Here is a 19,168-nt window from a genome sequence, read left to right as displayed (position 1 = left end):
CAAGAACATTTGTCCTCTTTGCCCTCATTGCTCCATTCATTTCCTCCTCAAATTCCTCTTCTTCTAATCCTCTCCCAGATCCTCTATTTCAACACAGCAATTCTCAAAAAAGCTAAAGATGGACCACAAAAGACCAACTTTACTTGTTTCACTTCCCTTTCCCCCTACCTCTGATCCGCAGCACCAAAGTGAATAAACAATTTGGTGCGATGCAACATTTTTATCCTTATAAAACATTTAATGTGATAAGATCTGCTCTCTACCGATGCCCCTTTGGCACTAGAGCAAGTCATGGGAGAACTCCACAAAAGATCACAGTAGACAAGAAATACTTCAAGAGCTCTGCCAGTACCACAATTTCTGGGCACGAGTAGTATTTTCTTTACCAGAGTTGAGATTATAATTAAGTTATCTGTGATGTTATTGTTCCTGCTAGCTGTATGTATAGGTTTTTAGATACTCTCCTACATCTCTCAAACAGCTGTATATATACACATCTCCTCCACATCTTGAGTAATGAGGGTAATCAACCTGCCTGAGCACTTTCAGCAGTAGCACCAAGAAGAAAGCTGTGCAGAAGAATACTACGGCACAGCCCTGAGTACAGTCTACCAACAAATGACTATGGCCTTCAGAAAAAAAATCCAGAACAGTCAAGGCAGCTACTGAATTCTAGACTGACTCAAAGGCACTATTTGTACGGACACAATGCTGTGAAGTTTTCATAATCCTGAAACCCAGTGTTTCAGGGTAATTGGTGTACAAGTATTAACTTCATTTTAACATTGCTTAGTGGCTTGAACACCAGGAGAACACAGTCCATAAAGCAGAATTTGGAACAGATTCATTGGACCCAAACACAGATCCTAAGCACATCACCACAAAACATACCCATATGGCCACCGTCAGCCTCACCACCAGTAGTTCTAAGAAACTTTAAACCAGATTGTTATAACTTAATTGCGGGAAGAAGGGCAAACTTCAGTTAATATCTCAATTCCGTATATTAAAAACATGAGAAAAATAAAAGAGTCCACACTATCACCTCCTATTCACAAGAGCCATCACACAAAATCAGCTATAAAGACAAAGATTTAACAACACAGAACACAAGTTCAACATAACCCTTAAAACTGCTGTAACACAGACTCAGTCCAAAAAACGATCACATTTCAGTCAACAGCTGCACATTAAGTACTCACATTATATGCACATGGGCACCAGTTCCCCTCTCCTCATTTCAACTATGCTTCAAACCATTTCTCAAAACTCACTACTTTCATCTTGCCTTTCCAAAACCGACCTCGACTCAGCAACCCACAAAGTCTTGTTTTATTTTACTACTTCTATCAACCTCAAGAATAAGGTATTAAAGCACGTGTGCTTTATGTACATTTATTTTCACAACTTGCTGCAATCCTCACCCTTCCCGTAATTCCACTCTGTGATCTCTTGCTTGGTATAATATGACCAATGTTCCTAGTCCCACTTGAGAATACTGTGGTTCAAGATCTATTTCAACAGAGGTAACAAAGACTTTTGAAGAAAGAACTTCAATGAGATCACCATTTATCTGCAAAAAGCCACACAGATAAATACATTATAGAATGCCAGAATTTGTTTCCTAGGAAGGGAAGCTCCTGTGTTCAATACTCAGACTATGAAACAGTTTAAAGGTTTTGTTTGCCTTTAAGAGAAGAAAAAGCTGATTCAGTTGTAAAATGAAGCCAACGATACACACTCCTGTCTTAAAGGATTCCCTCTCCTCTTTTGATGAAAAGAGAGCAAGGCATAACACTAGCTGTTGAAAGCACTGAAACAGCGTGAGACAAGCAGTACTGCCACCACACAAAGAAAATCTCCCCCTTCTATTAAGGGTGAATAAGCAGGGGCTTGTAGTCTATGACACAACTAAACTTTCACTTCATTTAAATCCCCATCTCAGAACTCATCATCCATGCGGCACACCATCTTCTTCTAAAGGTGCCTTAATGTCCTAAAGAAATCTACTTGGTTGTTTATTAATTTCACACAGGTAACAAATTTCCATCAACAAGGGAATAAAATCCAGAGGACTAACGCTCAATTTCTTATAAAAATGAAATATTGAGGCAAATTCTAGGCAGAAGTGTATTTGGTGTTATATCCCACTCCTTTTAACTCCACTCTTCAATTTTTACAGAAGCTCTATGTTATTTTTTTGTTTCCATCCACAACCAGAGAAGTACAAGCAGTAAATTCAATCTAATATTCACAAAGCATAAAAGAAGAGAGTCAGAATATTCCCACAAGACAAGCACATGCCATCTACTTTTTTTCCCCCCTATTTCTCTTATAAAATTCTGTACCACCAAATTACATGGGCAAATAAAAGGAGTATTATTCACTTCTGGAAACAGATTGATTTTCCAGATAACCACTGATTAATTAATATGCCCAAAGCAATGTATGTATATATGCACCAAGGTATATAATAACAATGCTATCCTCCTTGGAGGAAATTCCTCATACCCCATCAGCAAAAAAAAAAAAAAAAAAAAAAAAAAAAAAAAATCACAGATCTTACAAAGGTAATGCTAAAAAAGAAATCCACATAAATCAGAAATTAGGATTATCCTGATAATGAAGATTTAGTATCTAGTCTAACTAGATGCTTTTATAACTGCTTAAATATCATTTAATACAAATGACAAGAAAAAGGCTTCCCCTTGCCTCCACACCACATAGGGTTTTTTTAAACACTGTTAAAATTTAGAGGCAGAAGCTGCTGGAATTAACATTTACTGCTACTTCTGAGTTTTCAGGGAGTCTTTAAGCTAACAAGTAAAGCTAAGCGTGTAACCTTTTGTAAGCTGTTTGGTATGGTCTGGGGAACTAAAAGTAATTTTTTTAAAAAAAACCTATCAGAACAACAGGTTTATTCTTTACTTTCATACGGAACATCTCAAATGCAGGGTGCGTCATTAACACTGGTTTCCAGCAAAGGCTGTACTGAAAACAGCCAGCCATACCACATTTTGTCTTCCTACACGTTTTCACTGCAGATTACTTAAATGTTTCCCTATCTCGGTAATAACTTACTTTGTCCATGACAAAATGCTGAGAAACATTTTTGACTTGTTTTACCACAGATTAAAGTTATAATTAAGAGGAAGCCTACTGGTGCAACATCAAAAAGCAAGCTATCATATTAAACAGTGATAGTCATGAAAAAAAAAAAGTATAGATTCACAAGAAGTTCCTATTGTTCTGAAAGCAAAGCTCAGTTTATTAACATGTAATAAAATACAGTCATTCATTAAAGGGCAATACCAAAACAAGTAAGAAAACCCATTCTCTAAGGCCACTTGCTTGCACAGTTTAGAAGTCTTGCATGTTTTCTCCCATAAAATTTGTAAGTCTGACAAAATGCCAACTAAGCTAATTGTTCTATTATCAGTAACCAGTTAATAATTCTGTTTTTCAAGCCATATTTAGGGAACACCTGCATCTACAGAAAAGCATGACAGTTTAATTTACAGAAAAGATCTTCTCTCCATTACTTTTACAGCCATAACCAAGAACAGGAGTCCACAAAGAACGTACAACCTGCAACAACTTTACATCAAAGCTGCACAATTTCAGGCAATAGCTAACAAGATAACAGAGAGAACTTGCTTACAGGAACTTGGGGAAAACTATCAGTTGTTGGGGTTACCTTCTGACTATCAGTGTAAATCTGAAAAGTATAACTCCATGCTCTTTACCTGTTAGCATCACTAAAATCACTGCTGGATAGGACTCCAGAGGTCATTTTGTCAATCTGCCACTCCTGACATAGGGATAAACAGCATTTCCCTTCTGACAGATGTCTAATTTGTTCTTAAAGACTGTCAGCAACAAGAGTCCCCTCTCTGATCTAGTCCAATGGTTTGTTACTCTTAGAAGTCTTCCTCCCCAAGTAACCCAAATCTTCAGTCCTATTATTTAAAGCAACTATTCCTTGTTTTAGCCCCCCATAAGCCTTTTTCATCCTTCTGGTAGCCTAATGCATGTGAATAACTTAAGACTACAAGGAGATAAAAAGTTAACATCTTAATTTGTTCAGTTCTTGTGTGTTATGTTCTTCGGGTATCTTCTGCTATGAAAGCATACAAAAAGCAAGGAAACTCCTTTTCTCCAGTGCCCAAAACTGAAACAGCATTCTAACTAAAATCCTACCAGTACTAATTCAGCAGAACAATTACTCCCAAGTATTTTCCCCCTTGCTACTCCACAGTACAGCATTTCTTTCTGTGCACCAGCAGCACAAGGTTAATCACAAATGGAGCACCCATCAATCAATAACCTGCACATCCCACCTTACTCAGCTCTTGAAGAACTTGAAAACTGTTTTGAGCGGACCTTTGAACAACAACATTCAAAATGCACTAAACCCAGTAGGAAGAGAGGCGGTAGAGTTAAGAGGCACCAGAACAAGTACAGAAAACAGCCAGCTTTGCGATTTATACAAATTAAAGTGAAAATGACAAGATAATTAATAAACCAATTGGAATCTAGAAGCCTCCAGGATATAGTGCTTAAGCCTGAAATAGAAAATGAGAACTGATAAAAATTCAGAAATACTTCTTTAGCCATTAATTAACAGCATTCCCATAATGGTGCTATTAGCACAAGAAAGAACAGAAACTGTAATTTGTAAGATTTGCAAAGAGCTTCACTGCAAGCAAGAGACCCTTACATGTCAGCGGTGTGTAAAGGTTTCCTGGGTGAAGGCTGGCAATGGAAAACTAGTTTAAAATGTAATGAAAGTAAACAGTCTTCAATACAATTAAAAATGGAACTTAATAGGTTAAATCCCTTCAACTTGTGGCTCCTCACTTGGGATGTGCATTTTTTTATATATATATATATAAAAAAAAAAATCAACCAGCCTTCCCTCCCCCACTCAAACCAAAATGCAAATGCAGTTCTGAATCAGGCATCATGAAAGGTTAACAAGTACGTGAATTAACTCCAGTGGCCATGCCAAGGTTCATTCCAAGCTGCAACATAGCACCTTAAATGAACAACTCTGCTCCAACATCATAGTTTCTACTTTTCCGTGTGAGGGGTACTTCAAATCCCTCTACAGAAAACACTTCAGAACTGTCATGCGTTTATGTGCCAGCGGACAAAGCCCAAGCAAAGCACTGTCCTTATTTTAAAGGGAAAACAACAACCACACAGCAGTTACATTAGCTAAGCCATCCAAAGGAAAAAAAATAATCCACAGAAGAAGTAGAAAGAGAATTCTTGCCTCCTGACGTCCAATACTGTGGTTGTATCAGTGTTTCCTATTTCTTTCCACCACTGGTTAACAAAAACAGTGGTATCAGGCACGAGAGGTCCTAAGCACTGGCAAAAATACAATACTTCCACCAAGTTCTGGAACTTGCTGGGGTAAAGAGTGAAGAAAGGGAGATAAGGACTGACACAAAATTAAAGAAATATGAGGTTTAACTCTTTACAAATCATCCAAAAAGCTGAACTATGAAGGTACATGTTACACATGTTATTTTTGTGTGGTACTGTCTAGACTGTAAAGTTAATTATGAAGAAGTATCTCTGCCTTTAAACAGCTTCCGCTACAGAAGAGCATCAGTAAAGCAGCAAAGATCAAGGAAGAGACTGCTAAAACCTGAGGTATAAGCAGGCATAAAAGACAAGAGCATTCAGCCACCAGCAAAAGGAATTTCTGCTTGAAGAAAAGTGTATTAGAAATTGCAAGGGGGAAAAAAAAAATGGTAAACAGCTTGGTTAATTAACCAAACATAAAAAAAGAATTGTGCTCTTTTAAACACTAATTTTACTTTTCTCCTTTCTGTATTAACCTTTACTTGAAAAAAAGTGAGCAAGAAAAATTCCAGTATTCTAAACCAAAACACAGACGATTTTTCCCTCAAAGGACAGAAAGATTACATCTGCCTAGTCCAAAAAAGGAAATCATGAACAGATACCTATGTCAAAATAAGAAAATGGTAGTAGATTTTATGCTGTCACACCATCTTTCATAGAAAAAGAATTTAAAAGACTGCCTAAAATCAGTAAGAGGAAATTCTTTTTTAAAGATCACAGAATTTCTGAATCTCAATACTACAGAGTATTACCGAGGACAAACTTGCCTCAGCATTCACACTGAACAAAAAACCTACAACAGACAGGATGAAACAGGTATTGATATAAATCTCCACCACTGGGTATAACTCAGACACTGGGGTCTGTAAATCTCTTACTGGTACCTTCAGCAGCAGTGATCTTGAAGGCAATGCTAGGAAATGAAGTATCAAATGTCGAAGGACCAGAGAACTTATTGGTTATTGTACATCCTACAGGTTGTAGCAGTAGACACTCCTTGCAGCATTGAGAAAGGCCTGGGCAAAAAGCTATGTACCTGGTTAAAGAGGTGCATTCAGATCTGCAAAATATATCCTTTAGCTCATTATGAGCTTCTGTTAAACTAGACTTTTGCTACCCCATTGCAACCAAATTATTTGATACCCTAGCATCAAGAAAACAGGGACAAGTAGCAGCTCCTCCTTCCCATATTTAAAAGAAAAAAGAAAAAAAAGAAAAAAAAAATCAGCTGCTGCTTCAAATCCTTCCCAGGAACTTCAATGGGACTAAAGGAAAAATTATCTTTGCCTTCCAAAGATAATTTACAGACTCAGATGGTCTGCTCCCTCTCCCCTCCCCTCCCCCAAAACAAAACAAAAGCAGGAATTGCACATTTTCATGTGTGGGTAAACAATGAAAAACCCCAACCATGGCAGCAGGAAGCAGGAGTAGTTAGTCATTAGAGCCCTCTGACCTCTTTCTTACTGTCCCAACAGTGAGAACAGCTTCAGTCTCTGCAAAGGCAATGACAAGTGCCTCATTTAAGGACTCTTGACATACACTGTCCAAATGCTTCTAAATTCATCAACATCATCTAAGTTCATCAACATACCTAGAATGGTAACAATGGCAAAGAATATGTACTCTCCCATTACTGTCTTCAGAACAACTGATGCATATGTTTTGCTTATACATTCTGGTTGAAAGGAAAGAAGTTAGTCCAATGTCTTAAAATTAGTTAAATTACAGTTCCATGAGCAGGGAAAGGGTCAGGATTAAGATTAAAGTCTAAACTTTAAACTGACCTATATTGCACTCTATGAAGTTGGATGGAACCCTGCAGCACAATGAAAGAGTTGAGTCCTTGTCAGATCCCCCTCCCAGCAAAAGAAAACCCCAAAAGGTAATACTTCAGTGTAATAGGAAGCTAACAAAAACCACTGAAAACTTTTTTTATATGCCCTTTCTGCACTGAACAGGATAAAAAAGGGCAGAGGACCAATGCAGAGTTAGAGGGTGGAAAAAAAGTCTTGGAATCACAGGGGACAAAGGAAATCCAATCCAGGAGAGTTTTACCAGTTCAGCTGTGGACTGCTGCAGATCTGAAGAAAATTTAGATGTACCCACAATTAACACTGATGCAAGTGAATCTTCAGATGTCCTCTAACAAAGACCGATGCCTTCAAGTAAAAATCAGAATAGAACAGGTGAATAACAAAAGCTTAACAGAAATTGCATTCAAGCCTCGTAAACCAGATCTCAGAAACTATTCTCCAATTTCTTCTTAATCAACAAACCAGACACCACCAATGATCTGCATCCCCAGATTTCAAGTATTAAGCCAGAGAGCATTCAGTTGCTGTGGCTCTCCTGCCATCTCTGAAACTATTTCTTCCATACACGATTCCCTGTGCCAGCTCCGTCCAACACCACATCCCTCTAACACTTCTTTCAAAACACCCCTTTGCAAATTTTAGTAGTTCAAACACCTTTCAGCGCAACACACCTGGGTAATCACAACTGTCTCTCTTCTGTCTGCTTTCATACGAACAGAGAAAATCAGATCAAGCCATCTAAAGTTTTTTGTGCTTTTGGTTGTTTGATTTGAGGGATTTTTTTGCATCGTTTGGGGTTTTTTTCCAGTCATTTTCTATTCATGAAGACCAAACGCTCAAAAGTCCCTGCAGCTGCAAGACTTGCATCCCAGTGTCAGTGTCACTAAATGCTGAGTAAGCACCAAACTCCTACCTTAGGAAGCATACAGGGGAGAAAGAACACGAAGTCACAAAGGAATGGGGTAGGGAAAATAAAAATTTAAGCCCACAACACAGCCTGCAGGTTTTTAAGCTGTTCAGTCCCTAAATAGCCACTTTCTTCAACAGCTCATCTGATTAGCCACCAACCACAGAGCTTTCAGAAAGATCTACTTGATCATCTCCACAGATGTTCCTCCTCTCCTACACCAAAAAGACTATTTAAAACCAGATAACTGTCTATCACGTTTTCCATTATATTTCCTATTCTGCCAACTTCATGTCTAACCGACACAACAGACCAAATTTACAGAACGCTGTGGTGAAACACACTGAATTTCTGGGGTTCCTAAGTGGCAGTCATATACAAGTCAAGAGACTCACTTGAAATTCCTAACAGTTTACTAGCTCTAATCTTGCATTAATCTGCATCAAATTCTAAGTTTATTTCAAACACTTAAAAAAAATTAAAAAGACAGCTTTTAGTACAAAATAATCATCCTACAGAAGTTACCATTCAGGGAGACAAGGATCAGGTGCTAAGTACATTCAAAATTAGTTTTAGAGTGTTCCTAAATCATTTCTGCTATCATTCCATACAAGAGCTCAAAGTGATACAGTGAGGATTCATTTGTTGCAGGTTTTAAAATCCTGAATTCTAATTAAAACTTTTTCAAGAAATTAAGCCAATATGTCCATGTTTTCAAGTTACTCAGCAATGGTACTTGAACCTTTAGAACTACAGTAACACAAGATGAGAGGAAAAACACATTTAGTCTGGAAACCACATCTGATGGAGCTTAATATCAGTGACACACTTGAATTTTCACCGACAGCTGTCTGAAATGGGGACTCATAAGCTTACTGGTAATAAGTAAATAAACCCTAAGATTTCACTGCTAGTATCCCAGAGTGGTAGCTGTAACAGGAAAAAAAAAAATCTGGAGTATAAATTCTAGCATAAGAGTGTCCTTTTTAAATAATTTTTATCAATTTGTTGAAATTTGTCCAGAATGTGAGAATATGGAATAATCTACACCACATTCAAAGCTACAAATATTCAATTTAAGACAAAAAATTATGCAAGACTAAAAATATACAAGACTTGAATATACAGGTTTTAACAGCAAAATGACAGCCTACTTACAGTTAACTATATTCTGCAAAACATTACAAGTGTTTAAACACCAGTGCAGGTAGCTGTCAAAACCAGTTCTTAAATATATGAGTATGCATTTATGTACAACCAGCAATGCAATGTACTTCAAAACTGTACTCTGACAACACAGAAAGTTCTCCATCACAGTGAATTCCACAAATCCTAAGAGATATAAAAGGAATGGGAATAGCCTGTATTGTTATTACGATCGTTACATCATATGAAAGAGTGCACTGCCACACATGGCAATGCCTACCAAGGGAAGAAAAAACTGATGGTTTTGTTATACAAATTGCAAGAAATAACTTCTTTTTCCAGAGATGCTCAGTCTCTTAAGTTACCCTCCTACTGAAAAAACCTACCACATTTAAATATACATAAAAAAAAAGAAGGTAATCTCCTAAAGCATCAAAGCCACCTGGTTTACTACTTAATTCCCAAAAAGCACTCCTGCTTTTCTCTCCTACTATCATCCCCCCAAATATCTGTCAGCTTGGTGGAATTTACAAAACCAATATTCCCCCATTCAACTACTAGGCATCATGTGGTAAACCACTCTATTTTTAAACAAAGTGCCCTTTCAACAACATGTAACATACTTTGAAGCAAAGTTGCATTGCTAGATATCCAGAAGCTGAAACAATTTTTAAAGCTATTTCAACAAATTACATATTCAAGACACAGAGTGCTATTCTAAGAATATTCATTTCTGGCTTAAGTACTCCAATAGGCTACTAGTTGATTGCTATGCAAACTACACATGCTTAATACTTTTAATAATACCTAAAGCTGAGGCTGAATAAAGCTTAGATGGCATAGGATTTATATGTCAAAAGCTCTTTCTTTTACGTGTACATTTTAACCTTCTCACAAAATAAAAGGTCAGCCAACACAAACATCAATCCAAGCCACGTTCTACAAAAACTGAATTTAAGACATAACAGCAGAAAAGACAAATTAATTTCAGAACTGTTCTCTTGTTGAATAGCCTGTAGAGGTTAGTCCTATGAGAGAAAAGGTTTCCCAGCAACTAGTGTCCCCTCCCTCGTTTGGGATTTTTTTTGGTCTGTTTTGTTAACAGTACCCCAGATTTTAGGTCTATTTAATTCATTGCACAGGCTCCAATCTCAAAGGTACACATACACATTCTTCACAGAATCCCAGCCATAAACCCTGCTTTACGAAATCCAAGGTCCCCATCTGCAAATCACACCATAGGGGCAGAGGTGTTTCAACAAAGATACAAGGTAGGATAACAGCCTGATTTCAGAGGTAACAAAAAAAGGAGTGGGTGGAGAAAGGAAGCGGTGGAATTTTGGATATGGTCAACATCAGTAAGATAACAAGCTGTTCCAAATAACTACGTAACGTTTAATATTTTCTGGCTCCAATCCAGTTATGCTCTTGACCTTACCCAGGTCTTATAGAATCAGAGATGATCAAGGCAGATGAGCTTTGAGGAACATGGGACTTTTCCAATTAACACGGGAAAAAAAAAAAAAAAAAAAAAGGATATTAAACAACCAAAGGAGTCAGAATTTTTAAGAGTCACTCACTGCAATACCACTTCACTTTTAAGCTAACATTTGCATTAAATACTTCAATATGAATCCTCAAGTGTTTCTCCTTTCAAGCGAACTTTTTGTTCAACGCATTTACTACAGCACTGCTATTATCCTAGTCAAACCGCCAAAACCTGAGCTGCAGGCTGACGCTGCAAGAGTGCTAGGGCCTACAGGATACACTCTGCTTTCAGAGCACTTAAATAAGACTGACTGCAAGTCAGCTAACACAGAAACAATACAGTGAACGGTCTTTCAGCCAGAAAACAAAATAAAAAAAGGAGAAATCAAAGAGAAAGACTACCCTTTGTTCCAAAAAAGCATCATCTGAGTAAAGGAGGTTTGGAAAGAGAATGGATGTGAAAATTGGCAATACAGAGCATATGCTTCAACATTAGTCCCAGGGATTTGAGGCGAAAAATACAGTTACAGCTGCAGCAGTACAATTCTCACCATACTCCAAAACCGTGTTTTCAACCGAAAAAAGAAATACCGATTTTCTTCAAGAGGTGCAAAGGCTCTTCCATCTAATTCAACTTCTGTGGCACCAGTCGGGTCACTCAAAAGCCAAGCTGAGGAACACTTGCTCGCCCTTCCCCGCTACAGATTTAGAAGGCTGTCCCCGGGTGAAAACGTGGATGTGACCAAAGAGCTGCCTCTCCTTGGATCACACAATCCTACTCTCCAGCGAGTACAGTAACAGAACCAATTAAAAAAAGAAAAAAGAACAAGAACAAAAAAAAATACAGAACAACCAAAACCAAACCCCCAAAAACCCCAACACGCAAAAAAGAAGAAACCTCAACCACTTCCCCTGCGCTCCCGCTCAGGCTGTAAGAAGCAACCAGAGCTTTACCAGCACGGCTGGAGAGAGGAAGGGGCAAAGCCAGGAGCCCGGCAGCGAGGGGACCCCCCTCCTCCTCCTCCCTTCCCTTTCCCTTTGTTTACTTTACGGACCGTCCCGCTCCGCCTCGCCGAGCCGCGGCCCCGCCAGCACCTCGCCGCCCCCCGCCACATCCGGTGGGACCGGCCCGGCCCCGGGCGCTGGGAGGGCCGGCGGCGGGCCGAGCCTCCCGGGCGGGCAGGGCGGAGGGGGCGGCCGGCTTCGCCCCGAGGCCGAGGGGGAAGGGGCAGGCGGTGCACCAAGGACCTCTCCCCCCAGCCGCCTCATCTCCCCTTCCCCTCCCCTCCCGCCCGGCCCCCCAACACCGCCCAGCGAGGCTCCCCCGCAGGCGCCGCCGGGGAGGGAAGCGGCTCTGGCCGGACCCCCCCCAAGCCCACCCCGGGACCCGCCTTCCCCCTGGGCCGGCCGGAGCCCTTCGCCCGCAGCCCGGCCGCGGGGTGCCCTCAGCCGCGGGACCCAGGGCGTGCGGTTCGTGCGGGCACGTACGTGTGTGCACACACACGCGTGCCCCGGGGGGTGCGCGTCTCCCGTGCCCCCTCCGCGCAGCCCGAGACAGCCCCTCCCGAGGGACCCCGAGGAAACGGGCGGCTCTTCCCCCGAGGAGACGGGGCCGCCGTCGCACCCCGGGGGTGCGCACACACACACGAAGGGAGGGAGATGCCGCCGTCCCCCCGCACCCCTTTCCCACAGCGCATCCCCCCGTTATATAAGTTGGTGCCGCTGCGCCTCACTCCGCCTGCCCCCTTCCCCCTCCTCGGGCAGCCCCCGCCGCCAGCACTCACCGCGCTGCAGGCAGCCGCCTCCGGCCGGCCGTTCCCCGGCGGGCGGAGGGGCCGCGGCGACCTGGGGCGAGGGGAGGGAGAAGCAGCGGAGTTGTCCCGCCGGCTGCCGCGGCTGCCCGCCCCGCTCTCGGTGGGTCTGTGCGGGCAGCTGCCGCCAGCCTGCCCGCCCGCCCCGGCCACTCCAGGCCGCTCCCCCGCCCTCCCGGCGCGCTGCACCATGGGATGCGCGGCTGCCCTCTCCCTCCCTCCTTCCCTCCCCGCCTGGTTCGCTCCCCGCACTAACATGGCTGCGGGGGATGGAGGGGGGTCAGGCTGCCGCCCCTCAAACCGGGGAGCGGGGGGGCGGGAACCCGCCCGGCTCCGCCTGCGCAGGCGCGGCCTGCGGGCCTCAGGTGGCGCGAGCCGCTGCTGCCCGCCGCCGCGATGGCGGCGGGGCCCTGGGCCGGACCCGAGGGCTCTCCCCTCCCTCCCTCCCCGAGGCAGCGCGGATCCCGAAGGGCCGGTGGAAGGCGGGCGGGGGGTGTTAGTTCGGGAAGAGGGCAGGTTTAACCCCATGTCCCCACTCCGCTTTCCCCACCTCGCGTCCTCGGTGTCTCCCTCCGCTCTGGGGGCGTCCCACATGCTGGGAAGCGTGAAAACGCCTCAGTCCTGCGGCCTTTCCTGGGATCTCCGGCCTGCCTTCATTTCCACGGCGGCACCGGTTGGCACAGTTGTCCTCTTGTTTCAAGACGGGCATGTTCTCTTTCAAGGAAATATTTGCATGTTATATATGACCGCAGCGTTTGCATGCTTGTCAGTCACTGAGTACACTTAATAACCTAAGTCTGAAATAGTAATTATAAAAGTCCCTGTTAATCCATTGCTTACCTCTAGTGGCAGTTGAACTCAGATTTTGCTCTTCCAAGTGCCCCAGGCAGCCTGAGCTTGAGCAGATCCTGAGCCTCCACCCCTGGAAGTTGCTATGTGTCTGGAAACTGGATGTGGGATGCGTTTTGCTTTGGTTTAAGCCTCCCTGCAGCTGAGCTACCTGCCGGCGCTGCCTTTACAGTTCATGGGCAACTAGTCAATGGCATCTGGGGTGTCACTGATCTGATTAAACATGGGTAGTTTACTTCAGGGTAAAGCAAGTCACACGCTTAAACTTACCTATGTTCCTTAGTTTTCCAAGCACTATAAGGAAACTCAAGCAAGGCATGTTAAGCAAGTAGATACCTGGATTGTAAATACAGTTTTTCAGGTGAATCTCACCTAAAATGCCCCCAGCCCCTACAGGAGCCAATCCATCAGGTAAACTCTAAACATGATACAAATGCATTAAGCACCACATAAAAATAAGTCCTAGAATCTCTTTTTTACACAGCACTACAGTGTTCCTATCCATCTTTTATAGAAATGCTTGGCCATTAGAGGAGAGAGTCCTTTAACCAGCAGGCTGTAGGCTGGGCAGGATAGCAAACACACTCTACCCTTTCTACTGGAGCTGGACTACAAGGAAGGAAGGAAGGAAGGAAGGAAGGAAGGAAGGAAGGAAGGAAGGAAGGAAGGAAGGAAGGAAGGAAGGAAGGAAGGAAGGAAGGAAGGAAGGAAGGAAGGAAGGAAGGAAGGAAGGAAGGAAGGAAGGAAGGAAGGAAGGAAGGAAGGAAGGAAGGAAGGAAGGAAGGAAGGAAGGAAGGAAGGAAGGAAGGAAGGAAGGAAGGAAGGAAGGAAGGAAGGAAGGAAGGAAGGAAGGAAGGAAGGAAGGAAGGAAGGAAGGAAGGAAGGAAGGAAGGAAGGAAGGAAGGAAGGAAGGAAGGAAGGAAGGAAGGAAGGAAGGAAGGAAGGAAGGAAGGAAGGAAGGAAGGAAGGAAGGAAGGAAGGAAGGAAGGAAGGAAGGAAGGAAGGAAGGAAGGAAGGAAGGAAGGAAGGAAGGAAGGAAGGAAGGAAGGAAGGAAGGAAGGAAGGAAGGAAGGAAGGAAGGAAGGAAGGAAGGAAGGAAGGAAGGAAGGAAGGAAGGAAGGAAGGAAGGAAGGAAGGAAGGAAGGAAGGAAGGAAGGAAGGAAGGAAGGAAGGAAGGAAGGAAGGAAGGAAGGAAGGAAGGAAGGAAGGAAGGAAGGAAGGAAGGAAGGAAGGAAGGAAGGAAGGAAGGAAGGAAGGAAGGAAGGAAGGAAGGAAGGAAGGAAGGAAGGAAGGAAGGAAGGAAGGAAGGAAGGAAGGAAGGAAGGAAGGAAGGAAGGAAGGAAGGAAGGAAGGAAGGAAGGAAGGAAGGAAGGAAGGAAGGAAGGAAGGAAGGAAGGAAAGGAAGGAAGGAAGGAAGGAAGATTTCAGTTATTTTATAATTATTGGTCTTGGGATCGCTATTGATGCTCTTGCCAGAAAAGGTAGAAATGTGTTAATTAAAATTACTGATGACAGAAAGTTGGGAGACATCAATAAAGTGGATGTTCACAGTAACACAGGAAAAATTTAATGCTCTTGAGGACTGGGATAGTAAAAATGGAAGGAAATGCATGAGTAAACCAGTATATTTTCTGATTAGTATACAGGAAAGGGGTGGTATAAATATTGGAAAGAGAAAATGAAAGGGAAAATGGAGCTTCATAAATTTTTATGATATGGTTGTTAGCAATAGCAGGGAATTGCACTAAATTACCCTTCAAGCATTTGATGCCAATTATTAATTATTGCTCCTTTGTCTCAAACTTCATCCAAAGATATCAGTGCTCTAGCTTCTGAAGAAACTTGTGAAGAAGATAGTTATCCCCATTTTCTACACTGGAAAGCTGAGACAGTATTCAAGTTGCCAAATTCACACATTATTCACTGGATGAACAGGCCTAAAAGCAAATAGCTCCTCTCCAGGGCTATATCCTATTCATACAAGATAGTAGTAAGACCTACTTTCTGTCAGGTGTAGTATATCCTATTGATTTTATATACAGGTTTAATAAACATTTCAAATGTCCTTGCTTTAATAAATAATTACTATTCCTGTGTTTTTATAACTTTATTCTCTGCAGGTTCTCTGGGCAACATCAATGTACCAACAATTTCCATTTTACAGGTGGAGAAACTACTGAGCAATGCGGGTGTTTTATTGAGGAGACAGAGTAAAGCCAGAGCAATGGCAGAACTGTGAATCTGTTTCTTATATTTCTGCTCAATCTTTTCATAGTTATAGTTTTTCATATGGAAGTGAAGTATGCTGTTTGAAGTCCATGGGAGCTTTCCTATTGATTTTAACAGGATGAAGGCAAGCCCAAAATAATATATCAAGTTGATGGTTTATAGGACAAGTAGGATGATAGTCATGGCTTCTGTGGGGACTATAAGGCATCCAGATTCAAATCTCTGCTGGTTTTATTCCCTTCCACCTTCAGGACCTTATAAAAAAAAAAAAATGCCTGTGGGAAAGGCACTTCCAGAAGCTCATCCATCCCACCTATTGAGAATACAATGAATCACTCTGTCAGTACCCCTGGTTTTTTCAGTTGAGTACAGGAGAGCCTAGGTAATTAGCCTAAATCTTTACATAGCTAAACTTTTCTAAGTTGTGACTTGCATCTTTGTCTTCTGAGATTCATGTTTTCTTCTGATTTTTGAGAACTTGCGCAGAAAAGTAAAATAATTTTCTTGCCTGCTTTGTCTACACAGAGGTTGTTGGTAGGTGGAAAAAAGACTGTCCATATAATTTATTATCAAATGATTAATATTGAGCTAAGACATTTTGTTTAATACTAATGGTGTTATTTGTCCAGTCCATGCCATTATCTCATTTAATTTACAGTAGTTATTAAACCTCTGCTGCATTGGTATAAACAAAAAGGTAGGAAACTTCATTATAGTGTAGCATGTATTGTCTTTCCTTTTATTAAGTGATGGAGCTGGGGTTAATGGCTCTAAAGAGAACAAATACTTTCCGGTGTTTTGGAGCACAGCTGCAGTCAGGAATCTTCAGCTTTTCTGCAGGATAGTAAATATTCATTAAAGCGACCAGAGTGATCAGGCTTATGAGGCAGGTAGTTCTGAACTGCAGCGTTATTTCAGACTGTGACAATGAAATGCAGGGGAATTTGGGGGGGGAAAAAAAAAAAAAAAAAAAAAAAGACAAGATGTTAAATATTTCACAAAATACACAGTAACATTCTTCATCATAAGAGATTTTTTTTTTTTTAAATCATCTAAGTCAACCTCAGATGAAGAAGTCTTCAACTGCACACATAAGGAGTCTACATAGTACTCTTACACAGGTGAAGGAAAAGTGTATTGTAAATACCTATTTTACAAGTAAAAATAAATAAGATAGAAATAAGACAGTGCCCATCTTACCAGGGTTACAATCTGTTGCAAACCTGATGCTGCAAGTTTTTCTCATGCGGGAATTTTCATATTTAGTGGGGTCAACAGGACCTGGAGGGATCAGTTCCTCCATTTAACAGTGAATAACGTTGCCCAGATGGAGGATGAGTGTTACAGAGACTGGGGGCACAGTTCTATGTGCAGCCTCATGGTTAGAAGGTACCGACCTGAACAATGAAAGGCACCAAAATGTTAATAATGTTAATATGTACAGCTCTGCTTCTCTATGGATTTAAAAAAACCAAACAAACAAACAAAAAAAAAGCAAGCCATTATATTAGCATTTCTAGGCGCCGTTTAGAGTAGAAGTTGAATGCGAAGTCACCCGTGGAGGTTTTTCCAATTTATGAAAAAACAAACCAAAACAAAACACATAGAAATTCTTAAGAAAAGCTCCAAGAGAAATGGGAAAGATTACACAGGACCAGGAACAAAATTTCAGGTAGAAAATTTGGTGTGGAAAAAACCTAATTAACAGCTGGGGGACCCGCTTGATGAGTTGCTGTTATTAACTAAGATCTCCAAAGCAAATGTTAATGTGTTAATTAGAAGCAGGCTAATAAACTCCTAGATTTCCCGGCAGGAAACAAAAAAAACAAACCAAACCAAAAACAACACTATTTTTTTTCTGGATATAACCAGCTAAAACCAAATATGGCTGCAAGGGAACACTCCCAGTACTGCTTCTTCATTTTCTGATGTGTTTGCAGCATTGCTACCCTAAGAGTATCGTAGACCACCTTAGCCAGCCTTTTGGCATGGTGACTATGTAGAAGCATGGGATCCAGAAGTTTATCTTTCTAGAAAATCAAACAAAATCTCTGTCCTGACTGGTAGCTTTGATTTCTAGAAATAAAGGAAAGGTCCCACACTGGCTGAGTTAACTCATTCCAAGTGAGGAATGAAAATTAAAAGGAAAGAGAGGAGATTCATTCTCTGTCCTGTCAGTACAAAAGCGCAAGAGAGTTGGGACACTCTCAGATGGAGCTGTTAGTGTGATGGTAAAGGAAGTAAAATTCATGATCTATCCTAAAGGTCTCTACTTTCCATCAGAGATTCTTTTCTTCTCATTTTATTTTGGCTTCCATGATAGAAATCAACCTCTTTTCCTTCCTTCCTTCCTTCCTTCCTTCCTTCCTTCCTTCCTTCCTTCCTTCCTTCCTCCCTCCGTCCCTTCCTTTTTGTCAACCAAACCTCAAACAAACTTGTAGCTGAGCCAAATCAAACACTATATTTTAAAATTGCATTCTGTTGAGACCAAGCAGCATGAAAGGATTAAGTTTTTACGGACATGTAGAAATGCTTGAATTCTTTGACTTATCTTCTGCAGTTTTCTACCATTCTGATGCCTTGAGCTGTATTGCACACTTCTCTCAGAAAGGCTCAAGAGAGAGGGAGGGTGTTCAGGGGTATGTGCTGTCAGGGGGGCCACAGCTTGTGGGGCAGCCTGGATTGGAGCCGCAGTGCTTACGTTCCAGGAGTGTACTTGGTGGCTTTCCCAGAGCCTTTCATCTCTTTCCAGTTCTGAGCCAACCAGCGATCCTTATATTTTCATTTAGTCAAACTGGTACTGAAAAAAATTCTTTTTTAAAAAAAAAAAATTTCCTTCCTTACACAGTTCTGATTCTTTGTCATTCATCAGATCAAGTCAGCTTTTTGCAGGAACTGCGACAGTAGCGTCATTACTCTGTTCTCTGTCAAAGCCCTCCCAAAATCCCTTCAGCTGCTTTGGTAAGCTCACACTTTTTCTGTAGAGCCCCTTGATGTGTAAAATGTATGCGATGTTTTGATCAAAGGAGTTCTTGTACTTAATGCAAATTTCAACACACTTATAGCAGTCAGATGTAGACGTATAGATCTAATCCTCCTGATCTCCACTGGGCCCAGGGGACATCAGTCTGGCTAGCAAGGAGGGCAGGGATGATTGGTGAGGAATATTTTAACTACTTTAGTTTATTTTAAGACTGTGTTAAGCTTTCTCCATTTATGGTAAGATTAACTAATGTTCTGAACACCTGTCGTCTAAGAGGTTACAATGACCATATTTTGGAAAACTTGCCTTTTTTTCTTTCATTTTTTTTTTTCAACATCTGAGCAAATGGCAAAAAAAATATTTCTCCTTTCTACAATCCTTTTGGACACTTTAAATGGTGTTTTAGACATCAGAGAATAATTTTCTGTAGAATTATTTTCAATACCCAAGTTTCACAATACCCAGTACATTAAGTAGGGAGACTGTTTTCTCTGGGTATTGATGGTCATTGCTGAGCCGTCTCATATTCAGTGAATGATTTCAAATGGATATGAATATTGATTCT

At 41.5% G+C, this 19,168-nt stretch overlaps 1 protein-coding gene across 3 annotated transcripts in view; it reads right to left on the bottom strand.

Annotated features, from left to right (window-relative positions):
• The window catches only part of PTK2 (protein tyrosine kinase 2), a 227,170-nt gene extending 214,476 nt beyond the window's left edge, over positions 1 to 12,694 (bottom strand). For all 3 annotated transcript variants that reach the window (XM_074898370.1, XM_074898371.1, XM_074898373.1), the window contains exon 1: positions 12,516 to 12,694. The gene's annotated coding sequence lies outside the window, so the exon portion shown is untranslated. The remainder of the gene's footprint in view (positions 1 to 12,515) is intronic.
• Positions 12,695 to 19,168: the final 6,474 nt, after the last annotated feature.

Source organism: Athene noctua, chromosome 2 (assembly GCF_965140245.1).
Source record: "Athene noctua chromosome 2, bAthNoc1.hap1.1, whole genome shotgun sequence".
Lineage (NCBI taxonomy): Eukaryota > Metazoa > Chordata > Aves > Strigiformes > Strigidae > Athene > Athene noctua.
Note: the sequence above shows the minus strand (reverse complement) of the source record. Positions and strands in the feature narration are given on the sequence as shown.